At 39.2% G+C, this 24,683-nt stretch overlaps 1 protein-coding gene and 1 long non-coding RNA gene across 16 annotated transcripts in view; one reads left to right on the top strand and one right to left on the bottom strand.

Moving 5' to 3' along the window:
- Positions 1-24,683, top strand: part of EBF1 (EBF transcription factor 1) — a 429,773-nt gene that overhangs the window by 358,077 nt on the left and 47,013 nt on the right. The gene's annotated exons all lie outside the window — the stretch shown is intronic.
- LOC129636993 (uncharacterized) overlaps positions 22,229-24,683 on the bottom strand; it is a 499,812-nt gene continuing 497,357 nt past the window's right edge. Inside the window, exon 11 of the long non-coding RNA XR_008707280.1 lies at positions 22,229-22,243. This is a non-coding gene — a long non-coding RNA (uncharacterized LOC129636993). The remainder of the gene's footprint in view (positions 22,244-24,683) is intronic.

Here is a 24,683-nt window from a genome sequence, read left to right as displayed (position 1 = left end):
TATTCATCTTCTTCCTGACTGCATTACTGGAATGTAAAACATTTTTTCCTCTGAGAATCTGTGTAAGGCCACCTCTCTTTAGATGAAAACACTTAGAAAGGTGAAGTGCCTAGGTGATGTAGTTAATAAATGGAGGAGCCAGGATTTGGACCCCAGTCAAAGGATACCAGAGCCTGGGAAGCAGTAAATCCCCTGTGGTATTACTTTCACTTACTCCTTTTTTGAATTATGTGATTTCAAAAAGATTAGATTGTTGGCAATGGGAGAGTGGGGGTATTTCTAGGAGGTCTAGGAGGAACTGGAGCCTTACATATTTTAAACAAATCATGCCATGATGAACATCATGCATATTCATGTAGAAGGGAAAATTTTAAAAACACGAGAAGTATGAAGAAATCCATTAACCCATCCTTCTGTTATTGTTTTTTAGTCTTCTAAGATTATTTTGGGAACTCTTGTATTTTTGTCAGAGTTAATCACAGTATGTTTATATAGTTTTGTATCCTCCTTTGTAATTTGAATTGGAGAGTAAACATGTCCTCTATTAGCTTAATCTCTTCCTAAATGCATCTTAGTGGGTATGTAATAGTCTATTTGTGGCCACATCATAATTTACCTAATTGTTCCCCTCCTGTTGGATAGCCACATCTTTTCCTTCACAGAACTTTTAGCACCATATATGTCAGAACAAGAGGATGATTTTGAATATAAGGTGTTCTGTCATTTTCCTAAAAAGTTTTCTATATTTTAGGACCAAGTTAGCCAAACATATGTATTTATAGATGCCAGTGAGTCTATTTATAGTATTTTGCACATTAATTTAGTTAAGTATACGTATTTAAAATCCCATACATAATTGACAACAGTTACAAATATAACTTTTTCTACCTTTAGGGTTTATACTTCTATTCAAACTCATTACAGTCATCTTCAACATCAGTTTGTTTCATTACAAAGCAAACTGACTTTATTAGCAAAATCAGAGCCATTTTTAGTTCTACTATATTCTCTTCTATTTTAGTTGTTTGAGATATTCTGTTTGAGTCTGGACGTGATGCTTTCACTGGAAATTTTATCAAAGCCATAACTAACCATTTTCTATATTTAAGTCTCCAAACATAACCACTTCAGCAATGTTCTTAAAACTGGTGTTTGAAAGTCTTATTTTGAGGAACATTTATAATGTTGAGAGACCCGAGAAAATTGCTACATTTATGTAAGGTTTCCAATCTTCCTTGTTTCTGCTATCCTCTTCAGGCGACCTCTTAAGCATTACCAAACCATCATAGATTATAGTTGCTTCCTGCCCTAAATAGTATTTAGTTTTAAAAATAACATAATTGGAAACCACTTTGTCTTAAGAGAGACTTTAAAATTATTCAAGTATATAACAAGGGAGCTTTTTAAAAGAAGAGTATTTTTTCCATTTATGTCAGCATACTGATCCATCTTGTCTCTTGGTGGGTCATATGGCATATGTGATCCTTGGTGTGAACTGAATACTATGAGGGGCTTCCCTGGTGGCTGAGATGGTAAAGAATCTGCCTGCAATGCGGGAGACCTGGGTTTGATCCCTGGGTTGGGAAGATCCCCTGGAGAAGGGAATGACAACTCACTCTATTCTTGCCTGGAGAATGTGATTTTTGGCGTGAACTGAATTCTATACCATATAGTATTTTTGATTTGAATAAACTGGATCTTAAATGGATCTTATATTATTCAGGGCACTGAAGGTGCAAATCATCCCATTAATGTCAGATTGGAGAATTTCTGCCAAACCTCTCAACAGTGAGGAAGTGGACAGAATCTGGGACTCCCTAAATCATGGGCAGGAATAACATCAGAAAAGCAGACTTGCCCTTGAACCCATCACTTTTTGGCCTCCAAAGGTAGTTGTTCATCTTCTCCCTGTTAATATCAACTGTAGCTCCCTTCTGTGTATCACAGGGGGATGCCTGACCTGCTGGGCAGTGCCACCTGGGATCAGCCTTGGTGATTAGCATCAGGAAGTCTAAACTCCCACATAATATGGAGTCATTTTAGGCCTGTGTTTAGTGCCAAGAGGGCTTCTCTTGTGGCTCAGCTGGTAAAGAATCCTCCTGCAATGTGGGAGACCTGTGTCTTGATACCTGGGTTGAGAAGATCCCCTGGAGAAGGGAAAGCCTGCCCACTCCAGAATTCTGGCCTAGAGAATTCCATGGACTATATAATTCATGGGGTTGCAAAGAGTTGGACACAACTGAGCGACTTTCACTTTAACTTTAGTGCCAAGAATATGTTCACATTAAATATCTGCACAGAATAAGGTCCTCCCAGTCATGCTGCAGATAGACATAGTTTCCTTTTGGTGTTAACTGACTTGTTAAATGTTCACTGAGATCAAGCCGATTATTTGAGTTTATTGGGAGGTTTGGGTGGAGGAAAGTGTCCCTGAAGAACTGAGCAGGCTTGTGTGTCTTGTTCTTCCCCAGTTTGTTCAAGACTAGAAAATGGAACACGTGCACCGATTAGCTCAGATGATGTAGGAGGATCATCTAAAGACTTGGAAATTTTGCTTAATAAAATTCTTGGCATCAAAGCTAAAAAATTATTGTGACTTGTCAGAAAGTTATATGTTAGGGACAAAGAGCAAGCTTGACTATTGGGCCTCTGTGTCTCATCTTTGACTTTCTTTTTTAGATTAATTTTTATTGGAGTATAGTTGTTTTACAATGTTGTGTTAGTTTCTACTGTACAGCAAAGTGAATCAGCTATATGTATACATACGTGTGTGTGTGTGTGTGTGTGTGTTAGTCGCTCAGTCATGTCTGACTGTTTGTGACCCCATGGAGTATAGCCCACCAGGCTCCTCTGTCCTTGGAATTCTCAGGACAGAAATACTGGAGTGGATTGCTGTGCCCTCCTCCAGGAGATCTTCCCAACCCAGAGATGGAACCGAGGTCTCCTGCATTGCAGGCAAATTCTTTACCATCTGAGCCACCAGGGAAGCCTGTATGTATACATATATTCCCACTTTTTTAGATTTCCTTCTCATTTAGGTCATCAAAGGGCGTTGAATCCAGTTCCCTGTGCTATATAGTCGGCTCTTATTATCTATTTTATACATAGAATCATTAGCGCATATATTATTAATCCCAATCTCCCAGTTTCTCCCCCTCTTCCTACCCTGGTGTTCATACATTTGTTCCCTATGTCTTTGTCATATTTCTGTTTTGCAAATAAGATCATCTGCACCACTTTTCTAGGTTCCACACATATATGTGTTAGTATACAAGATTTGTTTTTCTCTTTCTGACTTACTCTGTATGACAGTCTCTAGGTCCATCCATGGTTCTACAGATGGCCCAATTTTGTTCCTTTTTATCTTATGTCTATGTAATTAAGTAAATTTACCTAAGTGCAGTCTGTATGGTTGACCAAGCCTTTCCCATTTAATTCTCTTTTGTAAGGTAGAAAGGGCAAGTATTTTTAGACCAATTTTCAGGTATGAAAACTGCAGTTTAGAGAGAGGTACAGTGATTCATTTAAAATCATCTAGGTTACCTAGTTATGGGTCTGGTACTGGATCTTTTTCACCCTAAGTAACTGGTTAGACATTTTGGTATTTCATATTTTTACATATAAAAATGGACTTCAAATACTTTTACTTTATTTTTTAGTTTTCTGCAGATATGATTCAGTAATTAGACGGAGGCCTCTAGAGTCTTAGGCTGCCTCTTCAGCACTGCACATTTATTATATGTAGCAGTTTTATTTTACTCATAGCACTCACCACTGGTTGATATGATCTGAATTGTTTCTTAATATTGATACGGTCTTAGATTGTTTTCTCGTCTTTACAATGGGGAATGATAGTCTCTCATATGGTTGCTGTCAGGATCCAGTTAGATAACGCATGTGACACACTTAGCACAGTACTCGCATCCAGTAAGTGCTCACTTAGCAGTGGATCTCATCAGAACAGGATTGGAGAAAAGCAGACTCGTAAGTCTGAACTTTAGAACCAGAAAGGCCCTCAGAGAATCCCTGAACCAACCTGCCCATTTTGTAGAGAAGGTAACTGAGACTTCTGTAGGAAGAGCTTTTCCCAAACTGATCTGATGTATAATCGATTTGCATACAGAGCTGGAACAAATCATACATAAATGGACTCAACTAGTTATTCTGTGAATGGACTTCCATATTTATGAGTATGTAAAGACATCACATTTTTGCATGGATATAAAAATCGTTCAGCCAACATCACCATAGTAATTAGCAGGCTCTTTCTGAATTCTTTAAGGTCATCAGTCTCTGACCTTTCAAGGAAAGGGTGAGATAATATAGCGTGTTTGATTCCTGGGCTTCCAATATGTGATCTGTCTTTTAAAAAGTGTCATAGACACTACCATTCCGATTTGTTTGCGTTCTTGACTTTTTGTTGACACAACACGAAGGAGCTTTGCTTCATCTCTGAGTAAATCAAACTCTGAGCAGAAAGTTAAGTGCCATTTTACCCTTGGTGAAGTGGAGCCTTGTGATCTAAGGGCATTTTCTTTATCTTGTCTTTTGGTGAAAGCCCAGTTTAAGATCAAGACATCTATTGGTCACTAGAAAGTGTGGGGAAACCTCATCAGACAGGAGGGTCATTGTCCCAAGGTCCAGATGCAGGAGGGATAAGACAGCGTCCACCCAAATATGCTGTCCCCGCCACAGCCTTGTGTCTAGTGCCCGTGGAAACTAGTGAGCATGTTCCCTTAGCCTGAAGACACCTGTGGACCCTCCACTCTGCCTTTAAATCTCCGTTCCCTGAAAGTCCTTGAGGAGATGTGTCACGCTTTGCTGCATTCAGTGATCTTACACTTAGTGGCTTTAGACGCAAAATCATCATCATCATCATCATCATCAGGGGCAGTGAGAGGGCAATACTTGTAAGATGATGGTAACCAGGGACAAGATGCAAGTCTGCTTGGGAAGAGATCTGTGCTATGTGCCTGGCACTGAGGCATTTCAGTTGCTGTTTGCTACCTGACTGGTTGCCAGTGAATGAATGTGTAGATTTTTGCAGGTCTGTTCTGCAGTTATCAGACAAGAATATATCGCTGCCTCAGTGGCATATCATAGTCCATTAAAAAATCCCGATTGTATAAGGGGGTTCAGCTCGAAACCTCACTTGGGTCTTATGTTAGAATTGAAATAAAGCTTTTTATCAGACCATCCTTAAAAGGTACTCAGTTGGTGAAAAGCAAAAAAGACCTAGTTGTCCACTGATACTAAATGTAATGAGTAGAGTCAAAAATAAAACATATTAATTCCACTTCCTCAGTTCGGTTCAGTCGTGTCCGACTCTTTGTGACCCCATGGACTGCAGCACACCAGGCTTCCCTGTCCATCACCAACTCCCAGAGCTTGCTCACACTCATGTCCATCGAGTCGGTGATGCCATCCAACCATCTCATCTTCTGTTGTCCCCTTCTCCTCCTGCCTTCAATCTTTCCCAGCATAAGGGGTTTTTCCAATGAGTCAGTTCTTCACATCAGGTGGCCAAAGTATTGGAGTTTCAGCTTCAGCATTAGTCCCTGCAATGAATATTCAGGACTGATTTCCTTTAGAATTGACTGGTTTGATCTCCTTGCAGTCCAAAACACTCTCAAGAGTCTTCTCCAACACCACAGTTCAAAAGCATCAATTCTTCAGTGCTCAGCTTTCTTTATAGTCCAACTCTCACATCCACATGAATACTGGAAAAACCACAGCTTTGACTAGACAGACCTTTGTTGGCAAAGTAATGTCTCTGCTTTTTAATATGCTGTCTAGGTTGGTCATAGCTTTTCTACCAAGGAGCAAGCGTTTTTTAATTTCTTCACTGGATAAGGGAATGGCAAACCACTTCAGTATTCTTGCCATGAGAATCCCATAAACAGTGTTAAAAGGCAAAAAGATTCCACTTCTAACTGCAGCTAATTAAGGGTGGCTCATTTACAACAGACCCAATTTAATCTGCTAATATAAGTATTCAATTAAAGTTGTTCCTACTGCTTTCTTCTCCTCAGAATTCTTTTTTGTACACTTACATATGATGCATTCATGATGTGAATCCTTTTAAGGGTCCAGGTTGTAATGGAAAAGTGGTTTCAGGGTTTGATAATTGCCCAAATTAAATAATATATATGTAAATGGAGATTTGAATGTAACTTGTGCACTGCAATGCTGTAAGGAATTAGGTCCCTTTATCCTGATACCTTTCAGCCAATCAAAATAAAGCGCTTCACCTTTTATTCTACACCACTTAGAATAGTTTATTGCATTATTAAGTACATATTACAAGAAGCACATTGTTGTTTAAGACTCATTGATTTAAGTAGAACTATTCTTATAAAGTTTCGTAGGTTTTTACATAAAAAGAGAAGAGGCCATATAAAATTATAAAACCTTAATGTAATATAACAGCCTGTAATATAACATAATTTCCTCCCATTTTCTAAAGAAGCCACCAAAATTTTTTAATGAGTTTATTAGAAGTGCTGTTTGTGAATTCTGGGATGTCATGTCTAATTAGACTTAATGGATTTAAGTATTTCTTTAATGAAATCTGTAGCTTAACTCACCAGGGTTATATTGTCCTTCTGCCCTTAAAGTGATTTTACTTTATTTTTATTTTGGGTGGCATTAAAAAGAAATGAAAGACTATGATTCTGCTTCATCCTCAGATGGATATAGTGAAAAATACAGTGCTTATTATGAAGTTAATGTGAATTACCATGTAATTACCACTGGCTGCACAGTAATGATTATTTAGTTACCACTGAGCATCTCTGCCAAATAACACACATTATTTCATAGGAAGCATAGAATTAACTCAAGTCATCCCGGAACTCACAGAGGGAGTGTATTCCCGGTCTCTTTCTTAAGTGTGGGCGCTGCTAATGTGAACATCTAAATAATCGAGCTTGGAGCAAACTGACAGCAGAGCAGGGTATGAGTTTACATGATTTGATTTGCTGATGTTTTAAACACTTAGCAGGAGACAGCTATAGAAGCCAATTAGCTCTCTCCAAGGTGCATAGACTTATCTCCTTTGTGAGAAACAATTTAAGGGAATTGCATTGGCCCTTAAACTGGAGGAGAGAAGAAGCATTAGGAATGAAATTTCAGATGCAAAGTGCTGATCAATCGCACCCCTTTCTGTGTTTTTCAGCTTTGCAGTTGTTTGGGCTGCTGCTATTTTAAAGGATTTGCACTTTTATTTTGCGAATACAGGGTTATGTTAAACTTTTCTTTGTGAAAACATTCCTTCATCTATTGATTATGATGTGCCTTTAAACAAGGCACTGTGTCTAAAAGAGTAAAACAAAAACAAAAACAAAAACATGTCAGTACATTCCGTCCCTTTCAAATACGGCATCTTATTTAGTGTACCGGAATTCCCAGTTTAAAGTAATCACAAAATTTATGGAGAAACGGATAAAAAAGGTTGTAAAATATTGATTTGGGGAAAATAATAACACAACTCATCTATAATAAGAAGAAAAATGAAGCAATAATTCAGGGGGTATCGAGCGGTTTGCTGCTGGGTGTATTGATCCAGTCCTTACGGTATAAGATCGCACCTGAGATGGCTCTGAAAGAAAGAACAGCATTCCTCAGCTCATTATTTCTCAGATACTATCGCCTTGTTACATGGGCCCTGCAGAGTTGGGATTGTTGCAGCTGGGACAGTGGGACCCGCAATAGTAATAATAAATAAATAAATAGCTCAGAAATCTATATTGCCTTAAAGCCACTGTGCCTGGTCTTAATAACACATTGGCTCTGATTTGATAAGTTCTTCGTTGCCTTACAGTAGCTAATGACAATCCCAGTGCCGTGTGGTTCATTTAGGAACCAGAGAGATCTTTGTCTTCTATTATGGGCTCTTGTATTTGGAGGGAATTCTTGTCTTGTCTAAAGACATTTGCATCTGTTGTATTTCTTCATAAGTTACTGAGTTGAATGTGATACATTTATGCCACTTTGTTTTGACATGACATCGTTTTATATTTTAAGACGGTTTTTGGACAAGGCTGTAGTATTATTGTTTCTGAGCAAAATCTTTAAGTTGGCTTGAAATTTTGACATTCATATGCATCAATCATGAGTCTATAAATTTATCTGTAATGTTTACGATGTTAACACATGAACTTGACAACATGCCATCATCATAGTAACTCCTAAAATGGTAGGATGTATTTCATTGCTGAAGAAGTCTAAGTTCTTTCTAGAATTTTAAATTATCCTATCAGTAGCGAATATTTTGTTATCATTTTGTTTCTTTTTTGAAAGAGAGGGTGTAATAATATTGACATTCTAATTTAACAAAAAAGTTTTTGATACCAGTTACCTTCTAGGCATTTTCTAGGCTCTGTGACCCAGAAAAATGAGGTTCTTGCCTCCAAGATACTTATATTCTACTAAGAGAAGGAAGGCAATACAGAAGTTAGCAAGTAAATAACATAATTTTCAGACTGGTAAAAGTGTTATGGAAAAAATAAGAATCCCAGTGTTCATTGCAGCACTGTTTGCAATAGTCAGGACATGGAAGTAACCTAGATGTCTATTGACAGATGAATGGTAAAGAAGTTGTGGTACACTTAAACAATGGAATATTAGTCATAAAAAGGAATGAATGTGAGTCAGTTGAAGTGAGGTGGATGAACCTAGAACTTGTTATACAGAATGAAATAAGTCAGAAAGAGAAAAGCAGATATCATATATTAACACATATATATGGCACTGATGAACCTATTTGTAGAGCAGGAATGAGAAGCAGATGTGGAGAATCGACTTGTGAACATAGCAGGTGAAGTAGATGGGGGATGGATTCAAAGAGTCACAATGAGATATATATAAAACCATATATAAAATAGATAGCTAGTGGGAAGCTGCTGTATAACACAGGGAGCTTAGCCCAGTGCTCTGTGATGACCTAGAGTGGTGGGATTGGCAGGAGGGATAAGGAGGTCATTCAAGAGGGAAGAGATATATGTATGGTGGTGGTGGTGGTGTAGTTGCTGAGTTGTGTCCGACTCTTGTGACCCCATGGACTGTAGCCCACCAGGCTCCTCTGTCCATGGGATTTTCCAGGCAAGAATACTGGAGTGGATTGCCATTTCCTTCTTCAAGGGATCTTCCTGACCCAGGAATCAAGCCCGGGTCTCCTACATTGCAGGCAGATTCTTTACCGACTGAGCTATGAGGGAAGCCTAATTATATATATACTTATGGCTGATTGACATCATTGTGGGGCAGAAACCAGCATAACATTGTAAAGCAATTATCCTCCAATTAAAAATAAATAAAAAAATAATAAGTGTGATCCGGTAGAGAACATAAAGGTGGGAGGAGGGCTTCTTTAAATAGCAAATAGTTTAGTAGAGTTAGAACAGTATATAAAGGGATATCACTTCAAGCCTGCAGAACATCACCCAGACACACTTTTTTCCCTAAGCATCTTTGGATTTTCCCCAGTGCTAAAGCCTTGCTATCATTTGCCCAGAAGCTTCACTTTCACCACCCCATCCCCCAGTCACTCTGTGATCATTATCTAGAAATATGAGCCATACCAGCTGACTATGTTCTCAGCAGATCAAGCTTCCAGAAATTTCAATAAGCATTGATCCATGTCATTGCACCAGATCCTTGAAATTGTTGTTTCTATAATATTTGTCTCTCCATTTCTGGCTTTAAAAGAAAAAAAGATTCTGTGGAACAAGAGGCTAATGCCCATGTCAATAAAGGTAGATGGAGAGGGAAGGATGAAGAAACAGAAAAAATAAAATACCCAACCCTCAAGACTAACTCCTAAAATAGCTATTAGTAAACTACAAAGCATACCCCTCCTTCTTTATCCACAAAGTAAGATTGAAAGTCATCACTGAGTCTTAAACTGTGAATATTGAAATTGCGAGATGTATGGTACATTTAGTGGAGGCATTGGTGAAGTGCAGAAGTCATTTTAACTTTGTCTTTTAATTTTAAAGATTTATTGGCTGCAAGGAAGGAGAATATTTATAAGCGTTCTTAGGTATTCACAAAACATGTAGTTGCCAAACAGTGCAAAGAATGGAAAGAAATCATCATTATGAAGCTGGGTGATTCAGGAAATGTAATGATAAATATGGGAGTGACAACATATTATCTCAGCCCCTTCCAGCTCCACATTTTTGAGTCATGATTATCAAGTATGTCACTGCAGGGAGTATGCTAAGTCAGTTTGGAGATAAAGGAATTTTAGTTTTAAAAGAATAATAAGTTAATGTTTGGGAAGTACAAATACAATAAATGATGTCAAGTCATCTTAGCTTGAATAAATATATATTGTAAAATTGCTTCTACTCTTTAATTTCTTGTAATGAAAGGAAAGTGGCAAGCAATAAGGAAGCAATTAATTGCAACAATGATTGCTTAGCTTCTGTAATTCTGAATTAAAAAGAATGCTGATTATTTTTTCTAATAGATGATATATTTTTAAAATTATTAATGCTTTTAAATGGCAGGTGCATTTGAATCAGCTTTAAACACTATTTGTTTGCTTGTTGGCAAGCAGATTGTCAAAATGAACTGTTACTTGTTTAGTGTTGTTGTCCCATATTCATGGAGATAAATGTCATATCCTAGCTCAACTATTATAATCCTTCTCTGCTGTCTGCTTTTAATTTGAGACAGGTTGCTTTTGAAAACTTGTGGCTGTCACTATGGCTTCTTGTGTGGACCAGTTCTTCTCTTGTCAACAGAGAGCCTTGAATACAGTGGTTCCCAGTGGTTGTTGAATGAAAGAATGGATAAAAGCCCTGCTCTCTAGCTTTTGATAGGTTACTTCACTACTTAAAATTTTATTTTCTTATCTTTAATAATGGGGGAAATAAACATATAATCTTTACTAGTTTGTTGTAATGATTAAAACAGATAATATGAGTAAGGCACTTAGCAGATTATAAATGGTACATATTAAGGACTCAAGAAATGGGACTTCTTACAATTGATGACCTTAAGTAGTTCTCAATCTGTGAATTGATTATCTGACAATCTATTTCTATTGGGTTCACCAGAGTATTCGCAATGCCTAATACTATATCTGCCCCAGAGCAGATGCTCAAAAAATGTTTGTTGACTGAATGAATCCCCCAGTTGTCTTTAGCAAATAACAACAACTATTGCTGCTAACACTTAAAAGGTACTAACTGCACTCTACTCGCTGTTTTGAGTATATGACATATTTTTAGACATCTGTTCTTAAAAAAAAAAAAAAAAACCTAACGCTGTGAGAGAAGTACTATTATTATCCCCAAATTACATGTGAAGAAACTGAGTCAAAGAAGAGTTAAGAATTTGCTCCAAGTCATGCAACAGTTCAGTTCAGTCGCTCAGTCGTGTCCAACTCTTTGCGACCCTATGAATCGCAGCATGCCAGGCCTCCCTGTCCATCACCATCTCCCGGAGTTCACTCAAACTCACGTCCATCGAGTTGGTGATGCCATCCAGCCATCTCATCCTCTGCCATCCCCTTTTCCTCCTGCCCCCAATCCCTCCCAGCATCAGAGTCTTTTCCAATGAGTCATGCAACAAGAAGGTGGCAAAACCAGGATTCGGCTACAGGCAGATGGCCTTAGCGTCCTGAGCATGTGGCATTATCATTAGTATTTAGCCACCAAGGTAGTTGAAATGTGGTCTGTGCCTTGATCGTTCATTCATCCATTCCACAGATATTTATTAATCATCATCCATAATGTACTTACTGGAGATATCATGTATCAGATGTGCACATGCTCTGCCCTCATGGAGATTATAGTCTAAAAGGTCTGATTTTCTCAGATTTCAATTCATCCCATAGTTTCCCCAGTGACTATTAGAATGAAGGACACTTTGATGTCTTACTTGATGCAATAGAAGGAAGACTATACATGTGCAGAAATGAGAGTGAAAGGGTTAGCCTAAAAGGGAGACGATTCGGATGGCCCTGTGATGATGATTGTGGGTTACCCAGCACACAGCCCTCCTTCTCTCTAGAGAACATAGGATACATGCCTTGTGAAGCTCTAGGTGCCACTGTGGTTTTCCAATTCTGTGAGCAGGTGTGTGGCCTTGCCATCTGTACCATGCCAACATCTGGGTCAGAGCTGAGCAAAGCATTGCTCCAGACTAACCAGGAGAAGATAAGCCTCTGGCTCAGCCCATGGAGGAGGAGGATGGGTATCTGGGAAGAAGAGCTCACTTCATTTTCTTTTCTCAGCATCTGGGTCAAAAGTCATCATTTTTACAGAAAAGTCCCACCAACTGTTTTGTTTTTATGTCCAGAACCTCAACATCAAGGCCACAGGAATTAGTGATAAATGCCCACATTTTAAGTCTGTGGCAGAATTTGCTAAGAATTTGAGTGTTCAAATAATGTCACATGCATAAATTTCACTCCCCTCTGCTTATTTTCTTATTTGCATATGGCTCCTTCATGACTTAGTTCATTCATTCCTCATTTTATTTACCAAATATTTATTGGGGAATGAAAAAATATACCGCTGGAAGGATAAGAGTTTGCATTTTGATCACCTCAAGCATAATGCCTTATGGGGTGTAAAAAGTTTAGTAATGGCTGTTGAACGGACAGATTGATGGGTATGTGAATAAAAAAATTAGAAAACCATAATTTTTATACGTAGAGATTATTTTTAATTAGGAATGGGTTCAAGCAAAGTATTCAAAGTAGCTCTTAAAAAACAAATGTCATTCAATTTTTAAAAAAGGTGCAAATAAAAGTAAAACCAAATCAGATTTGTCCCAATAGAGTTGAGTGATTTTTACAAAACAAATCCATTGATTTAGATCTCCCAGTTTTGTCTGCCTGTGCCTGGGGTCACCAGTCAAGATGACTGATTATCCTGGGAAAGGCTCTGTAGCCTATCTCATAAACAGAGAAAAAAAAAAAAAAACAACCTATCTCACACTTGGTCAGAAGGCAGCCCAAATGCTTGTCTCCAGAGGCTGGGAAAGTTTAACTGTGGTTGAGATTAGGCTGAAGGGTGAGAGTCTGCTGGAATGAGAGCTTGGAGCTGAGAGGCTCAGCCATGACCTGATGGTGTGAACCCACCTCCAGGGCATAGCAAGCTCAGTAAATTAGGACTCTGGGCCAACTCCAAAACTCCCTAAGGTTGGCGCCTAAGTTCTCTAAGCCTTTAAAGTGCCACCGACATTTTGGCCAGGTTAGAAGTTTCAGGGGAAAACCTTTTTAAAAAAAAATATGCTTTTACACTTTGCTTTTTTCAATAGAAAAGCCACCAGCTGTCTTGATTTACACTCTTTCAGGGGCTCTTTCTCCAAACTCTGGTTTGAATATACGGGTACTTGTGTTCACATCTGCTGGGTGACCTTGTCCTAGATTCCCTCGTCCGTCTTCACAGGGTCTCTTGACATCGCTCCCCACCAGCCATCTTCCCGAAGGTCCCTTCCCCACTCCCTGCTTCTCTTACCTATGCGTTTTCTCCACTGGTAAGGGTGCACTTACCTTGGGCCGGGCATTGTTCTAGGTCTTTTGTAAGCCTCAGACTTAAACTTTGTGAGGATTCCAGGTCCATCAAATGCCTCAAAATGCCCTCTCAATTCCTGTCCTTTCTCTCACCTTTAGGTTTTCAGTGAACTAATCCCAAGAAGGGTTTAGGAGTTTAAAAATAAAATGAACTTCCTAAAACAGAGGCACATCTGTTGTCCACTTGAGTTTCATTCTCTGCCTTTCATTGAGTGCCAGCTGTATGCAAAGTATGGTGCAAAGGCTCAGGGATACAAATATGACTCCTGTGCACAGCAGAAATAAACAGAGGGCAGGCTGTGTTGGCATGTGATGCCAATCAAATAGATAAAACACTGGTAGAAAACTGGATAAATGGCCTTGGAGTGGGAGGGCAGCCCAGCCTGGGGGTCCAGGGAACTCTGCCCTGGGGATAGGTGTTGCCTGGGGCACTGAGGGTATAGGACTGCTTTCAGTTCTAGTCTCCTGCTTTCTCCCCTTGTTATGGAGCGCTAGCATCTCAAAAATGGGCAGTCTTTATATGTGAAAATTATATAAGAAACTATAAGAGAAATTCTGCCCCACCCAGCTCCCGCTCTTCATTGTTAGCTCTTAGCATATGTTCTACACTATTGCAGAATTTATATACAAATGATTTCCTAAGCTCATCATTTGCATTGCTACCCCCTGCCCTCATATTCCATGCCATGTCCCTGCTAAGGTATTTGAGGGGATTTAGTGTATTTATTTTCATCTTATTAAGGAAAATTCTGAACATTCACTTGCATTGAGTTTTGAGTAAGAACAATTACTTGCATTGAAGTGACTAGAGTTTCCTATCTTCATCCAGTATCATCCAGAAACTTTTTCTTAGAAATAAGAGCCAATTATTTGGGGATCCTTGATATGTAAAAAGGATGGTGGTTTTGATCTGATGTCATAGATGTGGAAACAAGGCTGAAGTGGGAGGCGTAGGTGAGGGAGTTCTTACGGAAAATATTTGGAAGAATGAATGGAAGAGTGCATCAGTCTGGGTTTGTGAGTAATCCTTCTCGTTTGCTTCTCTCTCAAGATGCCCTTCTGTGGATTCCCTCTGGCTCAGTTATTGCAGGTTTTGAGCATTTTGCTTGTGAAATCCTTCCATTTTGCTATATCAGCATTTTGATCAGACTTTATCATCTGTGGAACACTGGGGACCGAGGTACATATGAAATCTGTGCTCAGTGAACGGTCATTGCCTGAGGGTTACATAACGACTTTTTACAGGTAGGGAAGAGCCTCTTTACCAACATGTAGATTTATTGACTTCTGATGGGGGTGGGGTGTGGAATTCAGCATTTATATTTTGAGAGAGTAAATCATTTCTTATTTGTGATGCCTTCAAAGGACATTTTGGATGGTGAACTTCTGCTCGAGCTTTGTGCAGTAATATGTAAAATATGCAGTTGACCAGAAGTTTGCAGTTTTGACTAATAGGATTATTAGTCAATGAGTAATACTTCAAGTTTGCCAAGTCCCAGTTTATAGCTGGACCTTCATAAGTGAGAACTTGGTGTTCTGATGATCAGAGGCTCTCTACAGTTGGAACTTTAACCCCAGATAGAAACATTTCAGCAAGAACGACATTTTGGCCCAGAGAGAAAACCGAGGGGTACAAGATAACATCAAGTATTAAGAATTGATTGGCTTTGTTTCTAGGATACAAGCAAAGCACAGGTGATCTTTGGTTGTCACCGTATGAAAGTAAACATTTTAGAAGTTGAAATTGGAGGAAGCCATGGTAGTGCTATTACATAATATGGGCCTGGAGCAATTTGACCAATGGAGATTGACAACTGTGATGAAATCGTTTATTATCTGAATAATTTATTTTGCCTCACACTTAGATATAGTCTACTTTGTTGGTAAGATGAAAGCAATGGTTAGTTTAAGGAATATATTCAACCCAATGTTTGGCATAAAGGAGAGAAAAACAGCTGGTTGATTGATTTCATTAATTACCATCAAGCTGGTAGTTTTGTTGTGGCAGACACACACCATGGGTTTCCTATCATTAATATGCTAGTTGTTGTCTACTACCTTGAATGACCTGCCCTAGAGAAGGAAATAGCAACCCATTCCAGTACTCTTGCCTGGAAAATCCCGTGGACAGAAGAGCCTGGTAGGCTACAGTCCATGGGGTCGCAAAGAGTCGGACATGACTGAGTGACTTCACTTCTTCACCTTGAATAGAGAAAATATTTTGGTCTACTATGGTTATAGCCAGAGCCCAGCAACTGGCAGTAATTTCTTTTCCACTAAAAATCTCTTTCCTGTCTTTTGTTCTGTTTCTAGGTGTGCATTTCAATGCTTTCTATGTTAATTGTTTCTAATAGTTCTGAGTCGGTGGCACTTTTGGAGAGAATAAGATGGGGATGTGCTCAGGCTTTTCTTCTTAAGAGATTTCCTGTTATACAATGCATTGAGGTTGTCGGCTTCTACCCTGTTTCCTTTCATTCTTTTTTTTTCTTTCCTTTTTTATTTTAGCTTGTTTCACCAGAGATAGAAAGACTAGCTCAGTTGTATTAGCCTGTTGGATTGTTAAATCATGTTTAGATAAAAAAAATTACTCTATGCTTTTATTACTACAGTTCATTATTTCCATTTTGCAAGGCATCTTTTCTAAATTTTGTGCTTTATTATTCTTGCGGTGTTGAGCGAGCGAAAACAAACTCTAGTTCATAATTCACTTTAAAGAACATACCCTTTCTTTCTATTTTCTTGTTAAAACCAAATTGTGTGCAATTTGTAGAAAATTGGAACCACATTTTCACTTAACTTTCCAAAATTAAAATTTATGGGGAAAAAGAAGCAATAAAACAGTTACAATCTGGTCATCTATAATTATCTGTGTGGTTTGAGCAGTTCCACATTTGAAAAAAGTGACACTGAGAACTTATCAAGAGTTTACGACCACGGGACCTTTCACTTCTCCTTTGCTGCTTTGGAGCCAAGACCTCCACAAAATGCTCAAAGTTACACTATGAATTTAGGAGTTAGATGCATGAAGAGTAACTTTGAAATGCATACAAAACGATGGACAGTGTCTCAAAATAGTTGTTTTCCTCTCTCGCTCAATAATGAAATTTATTACGGTGAAACTGACCATTCTATACTGTTATTTCAAGCATTGTTTCTGATTTCAGTTGAATTGGCTTTCTCTTGTCATGCTCCACCTGGTAGGAAAAAACCCAGAGAACCAGTAAGACATGCTATTTCTATTTATTGGTGCCACCATGGCTGTCTTGGTGTCTCTCCACTTTCATTGCTTCCTCCATCCTTATGGATGCCCCAGGCAAAGGATCCTGGTAGACCTTAGAGTGCTAAGCATTCAACAACAACTTTTCCAGGATAAATAGTTTTTTTCATTGCCCTTCTTTTTTGATAATGCCGTCTCATTGTCTCCATATTACAACAGTAGAAATAAATTGTAGACCCTAAGAACCTTACATTTCAACTTTAGTTCTTAGTATTTCCCTTTGTGGAAATATGCCCACATCTGGACAACTTGATGCAACTTGGGTGAAATAATTCATTCATTGACTTTCTCACTCTGCATACCATTTATTTTACACCTAGTTTAGTTCTGAGTCTTCTGTTAGAGTTTTCGTGTTAATCGCTCAGTCATGTCTGACTCTTTGCAACCCCATAGACTGCAGTCTGTCAGGTTCCTCTGTCCATGGAATTTTCCAGGCAAGAATACTGGAGTGGGTTGCCATTTCCTTCTCCAAGAGTCTAAGTATAGATTCACAAAGTCTTCCCAGGTGGCGCTAGTGATAAAGAACCTACCTGCCAATGCAGGAGACACAAGATGACATGGATTCAATCCCTGGGTTGGGAAGATCCCCTGGAGGAGAACATGGCAACCCTCTCCAGTATTCTTACCTGGAGAATGCTATGGACAGAGGACCCTGGTGGACTGCAGTCCATAGGATTCACAAAGAGTAGGACATGACTGATCGACTTAGCACGCACTCACAGAGTCACAAACCAAGCATTATAAACAGTACTAGCGCATAGTAAGTATTCCACTGGACCTTATATCATCACCAACATTCTAGAAATGGATGATGGACAGATCTCTGACAAGTAAGGGAAAGCCATCAAAAACTACTATACTCCTGAGTACTGACTTAAATTTGACAGAACATTATACTCTCACCCCAGATGAGCTTATCAAAATACAAAAACTCAGATGTTTTACATGTATTTTGTTCATTTCTTTATTTGTAACTTTATTCTGATTGGTACAGTCAATGTTTTTAATTTAATAATTTACGTATTTATGTGTCACACTCTTCTAAGCATTTTAAAGATATTGCTGCTACTACTGCTGCTGCTAAGTCGCTTCAGTTGTGTCCAACTCTGTGCGACCCCATAGACAGCAGCCCACCAGGCTCCCCCGTCCCTGGGGTTCTCCGGGCAGGAACACTGGAGTGGATTGCCATTTCCTTCTCCAATGCATGAAAATGAAAAGTGAAAGTGAAGTCGCTCGGTTGTGTCCTACTCTTAGCGACCCCATGGACTGCAGCCTGCCAAGCTCCTCCACCCATGGGAGTTTCCAGGCAAGAGTACTGGAGTGGGGTGCCATTGCCTTCTCCGTTAAAGATACTAGTGCTATTCAGTTCACGGAATTCTCCAGGCCAGAATACTGGAGTGGGTAGCCTTTCCCTTCTCCAGGAGATCTTCCCAACCCAGGGATCAAACGCAGGTTTCCCGCATTGTGGGCAGATTCTTTACCAGTTGAGCCACCAGGAAAGCCCCAAACTGTATAGTCCATGGGGTTGCAAAGAGTTGAACATGACTGAGCCACTTTCATATAACGCTATAACATCCTATCATCTCTATAAGGTCAATACTTTATTATATAGAGTATCTTTATATACTTTATATAGAGCATGGAGGCATGGAGTGATTAAGTCATTTTCCAGAGTTACTCAAATGTAAGTGGAGGAGGCTTAGTCAGACCCAGGCAGTCTGGCTCCAAAATCCATTCCCTTAACTGCTGTGCTCTGCTGTCTCTCAGAAGAACTTGAGTGTCTATGTAATTATATCCCTTCTTTAAAAATGTGATGATCACTACATGTTCAATACTTGGGTCTGGTAGGACTCTGTAGAAGAGTCACCCATAAAAGGGCAGGTTTTCAAAGAGGAGCCAGAACAGAAGCCCCTGGGATGCAAGGGCTCCCAGATAGTCTTGAGCCAGGAATAAACATAACGTGGGTCAGACCTTCTATCCAATGTCAGTTGTCTATCCATTCATCTATCTATCGTGTGTTTAGTGATTATATATTTAGGTAGTTATAGTGATTACATTATAGTATACACTATGTAGAAATAATGTGTGCTAATTTTAGAAAATTTAAAGAAGAACAGGATAGAGTAAGAGAAATGAGCACCATCCGGTACCCATCACCCAGAGATAACCACTGCTTACATTTTTGTATATTGCTTTCATATTTTTCTATGTGTAACAAATATATATAAACATTTTTTCATATTTGTGGTTATACTGTGTTTGTGTATACACACACACACATTTTTATATCCTATTTTTTTTCACAGAATACCAAGCATTTTCCCACGCATTAAAACTTCTTTATAAACATAGTGTTAAAAGACTGCATAATCTCCCACAGTGTGGATATACTAAATTTATTTACCCATTCCTCTGTCACTGGGTATTTAAATTGTTTTATATATACTTTAAAAATGATACACTCCTTGTTCTCTTTTCTATCTTTGATGCTTTAAAAACCATTGTCATTTCTGGCAATTAAACTTTCTAACCCCTTTTACATGTCTAAAAACATTGTCTAAATGGTCTCTTTTTGTAGACGGGAGATTTGAAAAAATATTTGAAATGATTTTGTTTTTATTATTTTAGCATTTGCACTATATGATATTGCTATAAAATATAAAGTAGTGGAACTAAAATATGTCTAAGTGTACAAGTGAACTTGTGATTAGCCTAGGAAACTATAGCCATAAAGTGAGCATATTAAAGCTCTTGTATATATTAATACAATCAGACATACATTTTAATGTATAAGTGTGTAATCTATCAGTGTCCTTTCTCTTTTTTATCACTCAGTTGCAAACTGTATTCATTTGGGATAATTACCTTTGGTACTAAATGTATATTATCTGCTCAGTTAAGAAAGAGATTGGAGGGAATTCAGAAATCAATAGTAATAAAGTAAACAGAGAGAATGGAATCTATTTCCTCTCTTAGAATTTATTTGGATCCACTCTACTAAAGGCAGGGACCCTGTCTAATGGACTTTGAACAGACGACTACAAATAAAGCCCACTGGGACCTGAAATCCTTTAAGAATTGATCTGATATTTCAGTAAATATCCTATTGTTTGAATATTACAGTGTCAGTTTTTAATGACTGCAAGAAAGCTTTGACTTCTGTTGTTTACAGCATTTATTTTAGTTTCTTTTTCAATGTTTATATATCGCCAACTGAGTGTGCCTCCTGTGTGCCCACCCTCTCTCTGGCCTTCATAAAACTATTTTTGACAGAGGATTGATGTTGGATTCACTGTGTTATGCTAACCACAATCTTATTGTCCAAGGGGAAATAAAATCCAGTGCCCCATATTGCAGACTATAAAATAGATTCTCTATAAAGTTTCCATGTTGGTATCATCATGAGGAAAGATAATTGAATACCCAGATTGGGACAAGTCAATGGCTCGTTGCCTTAAGCACAAATGTGGGAGAATTGGTTTACCTTGCCCAGACCTCTAAATATTCTGGCAGGCAAACAAAACTCAGAGAATTGGCATGCCCGGCCTTCCTTGTTGACATCCTAAATCCCAAAGCCAAGAAAATATTCCTGCCACGTAAAGGAAACTCATAACTGCTGTTATTCAGTGTGTGTTTATCTCCCTCATGTAACACTGTTATTTTGTTTTCTCCAAATCCTAAACTTTCTGGGAGCTTATGGGCTTATGTCACAACTAATGGCATTACTAGCAGGTGTATTGGAACCCTACTTTCACATCAGTTCCTACTGAGTGTGGATTTCATTGTGGGCTGGTTGGTACCTTCAATTGCATAGCCCAAGGCAGGGCTGTGGCAGGTCAGGCGGCTCCTTTCTATTATTCACAGAATTATAGTCATAGTTGATTTTAGAATCTTGGCTAAGAGAAGCACAGATTCTGAGTTTATTTCAAAAGCAAGATCAGCCTGTCTAAAAAGATGGTATTGCATATTTTGGGAAATGGATCTTCCTGGTGGTTTCTGATAATTTCATGACATTTAAAAAAAAAATGTTGATAGAGCCTAAATAGTTCCCCACACAGTAAGAAATATGCTTATATCTCTTACAAAGTCTAATTATAAATGTCTTAATCATCAGAGACATAATCTCACATTCTTCTGCCTTCAAGTGGCTCAGTATGAGATCCAGCTGGCATAATTCTTGCTTCAGAGTTCAGCCGCCCCTGTCACAGAAGGGCAGTTAATCCAGGATCTCTTCCATGGGGACTTGCCGTGCTCTGCACAGCAACCTAACAGGAGTCTTCTCGAGACACATCTCAAAACCTTACTTAGATCTTCCTGCTCCAGAGAGAGAAAGAAAAATGGGACCTTAAGACAGGCCAGATATTTCTAGAGAGAAATGTGCAATTAGTTTTTCTTTCCCACTTGCTTTTATCACTAATACCATCTTGGTATTATGTCCATGAAACATTTGTAAGGCTCATCTTCCCTCGGTAGGCACATTTGAAGCCTGCCTAACTGGCATTCTGAGGGCACAATTGTATTATTTGTGAATCCCTGACAGTTGACACAGACTGGTAATGGGAGGATGTCAGTTTTGCAAAGGCAGTGTTATCCGTTGTTCCTCCCTCTCAGCCCTGGAACGCTCCTTTGCTGGTGAAGAGCGAGCCCTTCTCTCCGCTGTCCCCTCCCTGTTGCTGCTAAATCTCATGTCCCTCTCAGCACAGCCCTGAGAGTGCCAGCCTCTCAACAAGCCAGAAAGAAGCTGCTCTGTGAGAATGGGGCATTAATGGGTTGTGAATCTGAAGATAGTTAACTGATTTGTGCATTCAATTAAGATGAGTTTCTCAGTGAAAAGACTCCCCAGGAGGAGAGGTTTCATTCTCATTTCTGGAGTATGAGCAGTTAATGAAGAAAGCATATCAGAATTCTACCCGTGTTACCCAGAGCTGCCTCAAGACTCCATACAATTTTCAAGTTCCTTGATTAAGGAGAACTTGCCAGGTGAGAGGAAACAAGCTGGGAGGTGATAAAGGAGAAGTGTGTGTCAGTTCTTATCCTTTTTATGGGTGACGTCACCACCATGCACCTCATAGAAAAGGGTTTGGGGCTTAGGTGTGATCCATTTTGGAAAGTTTCCCTTTTTAAACTTATGTCCTCTTGGGAGTGTATATGGCATATATGGGTACACATTTATCCTTTCAAGTCAAAGCCAGATAATTTTGCCGGATACAATCTTTTACTGTGTGTTTTCACCCATGTTTGCCTCAAGGGGAAGATAACGTCATCCCTTCCAGTGTATCAGCTAAATGCCTCCATGGGGCGGTCCAGTGTAGAGGGTGAGTAAGGGGGTGGCACTGGCCACTGCCGAAGTTTGGATCCCGGTTCTGCTCTTATTGCCGTAAAACTTGGGCAGGATCAATCACGTCTCTGTTGTCCTCAGGGTCTTCGTGCATCTGTGAAAACAGTGACAGTCACAGGAGAGACTTCATAAGGATGGCTAGGAATTAACGATGTATAACGCAGCGCTGAGCACAGCTCTGGCACATTCTAAGCATGCATCACTTCCTGTGGGCTACAGTTATTGTCTCATTTCTTTTACAAGAATTTAGGCCAAGTCAGAGCACGTTGTTTTTTGTCCCAGGAGTCTTTGCAAAACGGACTGAGAGATTGGCAATGGTTTTGTTAAAATGTGGACACCTTGTAGACATCCTCCATGATATTTTAAAGATCCTGGAAGCCTTTGCTGACCTTGCTTGCAGTCAGTGGCCGTTGTATAAAATGGCAGCACCATTTGGCTTTGAAATGGTCAGCAGTTGTAGTAGATGGATCTTTTAATGAGGATGTTGTCTAAAGGGCAGTTGCTGTCTTTTTTCCATGGATATAATCTAGTCATATTTCTTTTCATTGCCTACTCACCCTTTATCTCAGTTTCCTCATCTGTGAAACAGGAACCTTTGGGGCCATTGAAGAAAAAAATAATAAGTTAACAAATTTTAAATGCCCAGTACCACATCTCACGTCTCAGTAAATGATCCTTTTTGTTTTAAATCAGGCTTTTCATGGAAAACTGATGTGGGACCTAGTGTGAATTAGGTTCCAACATTGGAGTTTTTCTTTCTGATTCAACTGTTTACTAGCTGTTGGGTCTTGCACTGATCAGTTAGGATCTCTAAGCTTGGTTGTGTTTACTGTAAAAGGAAGGATCTTGGCAGCAATAAAGTTCTGAAGCTGATTGAATGGATGTGCTTTTGCCTTCTACCTGACCGCATGAAGATCAAGTTGTTAATTTCCAGACTTAGAAAGGAGACTTAGAAGAATGTATTCTTCCCTAAAAGTTGTTTGGGTAGCCTTTGAAAAATGCAACCCAGTATGTTTGATTTTGTTCTTAAAGGGTCACAGTACCTATTGTCCCAATATAATCATAAATATTTTCCATCTGGGACTAGGTCAGCAGTTTATCAGGCCTAGTCTCTGTCCCTGCAGAAATGCCCCTGCCTTCTGAAAAACCCAGCAACAATATCTGACACAGTGGCCTCAGGCAAAGTGAATTCCACAGATGGTGTTAAATATGTATTTTCATTTCCTCTAAATGCACCAACCTGCATGGGGACAGGTAGATTGTAGAGGGAGAATATGGAAGGAAGGTCAGTTCTTTTTCCTTTTCTCATTTATTATTCATTTTAAGCCACTCCATCGCACCCATCAATTTAGACAGAACTGGAAGATTTGGTTTGGAGAATTTCAGTCTCTATTTCCAGTTTGAAGGAAGAGAAGGATCCAGGGCAGTCAGAGCAAGAACAGTGACCTCCTGAAACACACAATGGCATTTCTGAAGGCTGACAAGTCTGGTGTGTACCGTGTCCACTGGAAAAAATAGTGTTGTTAGAAGTGGTTTGTGTGGCCACTGGGCTTCCTTTGGAGATGTTTCTAAACACATGGTTTGGTCTCTGAACTTAATCTTTCATCCTCTCCACTCAGTGTTAGCTAGTTTGCCCTGCAGAAAGTTTGTACCCATTTCTAAACAACCATCAGCATACAAGAGTACTTGCATTTCCAAGAGAGTTACTGTCATTGAGAATGTAACCTACAGAAGTCACTTTCATTAGTAAAAGTGAGTCCGTTGTTGCTTTTCCAGTGAGCAAACACTGGCTTTAGCATCCTGTCAGAGTGTCAGTTCATAATGCATGAACCTTAGGAGAACCATTTGCAACTCCTAGAAGGGCTAAGCAAAGATATTAACTGTTTTCCCAAAAGCTGGAACTAATCAAAGGCAGCAAGTAATATCTTTACGCATGGACTGTGCCATGCCTTCCTTAAACGTTCTGTCATAACTGTGGCTAAGGTTCTTCCCACCCCTACACTCACACCTCCATCTATGGTATTTCATGTGGATGTAGGAGGCCTCTCAAACATTTCAGGTGAGATGTATAAGATCACAACCTGAAATCAGAGGCTGGTGTGTCTTCTGTTCATATTGGTGGGTTACCAGTGTGCTCATAAATCGACACCAACAATCAGAATTTCCTTCACCTCCTGGACAGTGTGGCCCATGTTCCAACTAGACCCCCTACTTTCTTCTTCTACATTTAGAGAACCAATTATACCCTCATGGTACAATAGCTCTCCCATGAAATTTTTGAATCTTTTTTTTTTTTTTTTTTGAGGGCCTAAATTCAAATGGAAATCTGAAAGCCTGTGGGTCAGTAATTTAGCAATTGGTCTGTTCTCTTTAGCTCTTGAGAGTTGACATAGCATTCCTGGGGTACATTCATTAAAGTGCTTTTAAACAGAGACTTGATAAAGCTATGCGACACAAATACTCTTTTGTGCACCTGGCTTAGGTGGGTGAGTTCAAGACTTTCTCACTGAAGGTCAGAACCAGTGTCAAATTTA

Source organism: Bubalus kerabau, chromosome 1 (genome assembly GCF_029407905.1).
Source record: "Bubalus kerabau isolate K-KA32 ecotype Philippines breed swamp buffalo chromosome 1, PCC_UOA_SB_1v2, whole genome shotgun sequence".
Lineage (NCBI taxonomy): Eukaryota > Metazoa > Chordata > Mammalia > Artiodactyla > Bovidae > Bubalus > Bubalus kerabau.
Note: the sequence above shows the minus strand (reverse complement) of the source record. Positions and strands in the feature narration are given on the sequence as shown.